This window comes from Rana temporaria, chromosome 10 (genome assembly GCF_905171775.1).
Source record: "Rana temporaria chromosome 10, aRanTem1.1, whole genome shotgun sequence".
Lineage (NCBI taxonomy): Eukaryota > Metazoa > Chordata > Amphibia > Anura > Ranidae > Rana > Rana temporaria.
The window spans coordinates 152,936,197-152,939,976 of record NC_053498.1 but is presented as its reverse complement, the minus strand read 5'-3'; positions in this window follow the sequence as shown (position 1 = coordinate 152,939,976).

Sequence of the window (3,780 nt, the reverse complement as noted above, 5' to 3'; positions counted from 1 at the left end):
TTTCACACCTTCCTGCTCCCCAATACCGGGCACTCTCCCCCCTTCCTGCCCCCCCAATGCTGGGCACTCTCACCCCTTCCTGCCCCCCAATACCGGGCACTCTCACCCCCTTCCTGCTCCCCCCAATACCAGGCACTCTCACCCCCTTCCTGCCCCCCCCAATGCCAGGCACTTCCCCCCCTTCCTGCCCCCCAATCCCGGGCACTCTCACCCCCTTCCTGCTCCCCCCAATACCAGGCACTCTCACCCCCTTCCTGCTCCCCCCAATGCCGGGCACTTTCACACCTTCCTGCCCCCTAATACCGGGCACTTTCACACCTTCCTGCTCCCCCCAATGCCGGGCACCCCCCCTTCCTGCCCCCCAATACCGGGCACTCTCCCCCTTCCTGCTCCCCCCAATACCGGGCACTCTCCCCCTTCCTGCTCCCCCCAATGCCAGGCACTTCCCCCACTTCCTGCTCCCCCCAATGCCAGGCACCCCCCCCTTCCTGCCCCCCAATGCCGGGCACTCTCCCCCTTCCTGCCCCCCAATACCGGGCACTCTCACCCTTCCTGCTCCCCCCAATGCCGGGCACTTCCCCCCCTTCCTGCTCCCCCCAATGCTGGGCATCTCCCCCCTTCCTGCTCCCCCCAACGCCGGGCCCTCCCCCCACTTTCCTGCCCCCCAATACCGGGCACTCTCACCCCCTTCCTGCTCCCCCCAATGCCAGGCACTTCCCCCCCTTCCTGCCCCCCAATACCGGGCACTCTCACCCCCTTCCTGCTCCCCCCAATGCCAGGCACTTCCCCCCTTCCTGCTACCCCCAATGCCAGGCACTTCCCCCCCTTCCTGCCCCCCAATACCGGGCACTCTCACCCCCTTCCTGCCCCCCCCCAATACCGGGCACTCTCACCCCCTTCCCCCAATACCGGGCACTCTCCCCCTTCCTGCTCCCCCCAATGCCAGGCACTTCCCCCACTTCCTGCTCCCCCCAATGCCAGGCACCCCCCCCTTCCTGCCCCCCAATACCGGGCACTCTCCCCCTTCCTGCTCCCCAATACCGGGCACTCTCACCCTTCCTGCTCCCCCCAATGCCAGGCACTTCCCCCCCTTCCTGCTCCCCCCAATGCTGGGCATCTCCCCCCTTCCTGCTCCCCCCAACGCCGGGCCCTCCCCCCACTTTCCTGCCCCCCAATACCGGGCACTCTCACCCCCTTCCTGCTCCCCCCAATGCCAGGCACTTCCCCCCTTCCTGCTACCCCCAATGCCAGGCACTTCCCCCCCTTCCTGCCCCCCAATACAGGGCACTCTCACCCCCTTCCTGCCCCCCCCAATACCGGGCACTCTCACCCCCTTCCTGCCCCCCAATACCGGGCACTCTCACCCCCTTCCTGCTCCCCCCAATGCCGGGCACTTCACCCCCTTCCTGCTCCCCCCAATACCGGGCACTTCCCCCCCTTCCTGCCACCCAATACCGGGCACTCCCCCCCTTCCTGCTCCCCCCAATACTGGGCACTCTCCCCCCTTCCTGCTCCCCCCAATACCGGGCACTTCCCCCCCTTCCTGCCGCCCAATACCGGGCACTTCCCCCCCTTCCTGCCCCCCAATACTGGGCACTTTCCCCCTTCCTGCCCCCCAATACCGGGCACTCTCACCCCCTTCCTACCCCCCACCCTCTCCCCCAATACCGGGCACTCTCACCCCCTTCCTGCCCCCCCAATACCGGGCACTTCCCCCCCTTCCTGCCGCCCAATACCGGGCACTTCCCCCCCTTCCTGCCCCCCAATAACGGGCACTTCCCCCCCTTCCTGCCCCCCAATACTGGGCACTTTCCCCCTTCCTGCCCCCCAATACTGGGCACTCTCACCCCCTTCCTGCCCCCCCAATACGGGCACTTCCCCCCTTCCTGCCCCCCAATACCGGGCACTTTCCCCCCTTCCTGCCCCCCAATACCGGGCACTCTCACCCCCTTCCTGCCCCCCCAATACCGGGCACTTCCCCCCCTTCCTGCCCCCCAATACCGGGCTCTTTCACCCCCTTCCTGCCCAGGCCAATTTTCACTTTTCTGCGCTGTCGCTGTTTAAATGACAATTGCGCGGTCATGTGACACTGCACCCAAACACAATTGTTATAATTTTCTTCCCACAAATAGAGATTTCTTTGGGTGGGATTTGATCACCTCTGCGGGTTTTTATTGTTTGCGCTATAAACAAATTAAAAATGTTTCTGTTATAAAATGTTGTAAATAAGTACGTTTTCTCCTTCACTGACGAGCACTGATAAGGCGGCACCGATGAGGCAGCACTGGTGGGAACTGGTGGGCATTGATAGGTGGCACTGATGGGTACTGATATGTGGCACTGATGGGTACTGATAGGTGGCACTGATGGGTACTGATAGGTGGCACTGATGGGTGCTGATAGGTGGCACTGATGGGTACTGATAGGTGGCACTGATGGGCACTGATATGTGGCTCTGATGGGCACTGATAGGTGGCACTGATGGGCACTGATAGGTGGCACTGATGGGCACTGATAGGTGGCACTGATGGGTACTGATAGGTGGCACTGATGAGTACTGATAGGTGGCACTGATGGGTACTGATAGGTGGCACTGATGGGTACTGATTGGTGACACTGATGGGCACAGATAGGTGGCACTGATGGGTACTGATAGGTGGCACTGATGAGTACTGATAGGTGGCACTGATGGGCACTGATATGTGGCACTGATGGGCACAGATAGGTGGCACTGATGGGTACTGATATCCGGCACTGATAGAAGGCACCGGCAGGCATTGTGGATAGGCGCAGATTGGCAGCTGCCTGGGCACTGATTGGCATATATCTAGTGGTCCTGGGTGGGCATCCGAGGGGGGCTGCGCTGATAAAGGATCCCTGAACCCCTTTCAGGAGGGCAGCCGATTGGCTCTCCTCTGCTCACATCTGTCAGACATGAGTGAGGAAAAGCCGATCAATGGCTCTTCCTGTTTACATCACTTGGGAGGGATTTCCTCTCACTTCCTGTTCTGGATATGGGACAGGAAGTGAAGGGACACCTGATGGGTTACATTCCTCCGTTACTCTTTATTTGTACGTTACGCGCAGATTTGTATGTTTGCCACTAGATGGCGGTATGAGGCCAATAAATGTGACTGCGGAGGATTGGAGGGGATTGTACAATGTGTGGGCAATATAGAGAAACGACAATCATCCCGATCTGTTATATGTTTATTGGAAACACGTTTTTTACACGTGTATTTTTCTCACAGACGATCACATGATATATAGAGATATATTACATCACACATAATATTCCCGTGTCATTTAAAGGGACAGTAACCATTTTTTTTTACTCGGCTTCTTCGCTGCTGAGATTTATGTTTTGTGACATCATTTTTGTTGTGTTTGAGCGCAGCGCAGTTTTTACCATTTCCCCGGGAGATTTGTTTTATTGACCTTTTAGTGTTTTCCTAATTTTTTTGCAGAGGACGCACTGATCGCAATGCTCTGCAGGGGACGCACTGATCGCAATGCTCTGCAGGGGACGCACTGATCGCAATGCTCTGCAGGGGACGCACTGATCGCAATGCTCTGCAGGGGATGCACTGATCGCAATGCTCTGCAGGGGACGCACTGATCGCAATGCTCTGCAGGGGATGCACTGATCGCAATGCTCTGCTGGGGACGCACTGATCGCAATGCTCTGCAGAGGACGCACTGATCGCAATGCTCTGCAGGGGACTCACTGATCGCAATGCTCTGCAGGGACGCACTGATCGCAACGCTCTGCAGGGGACT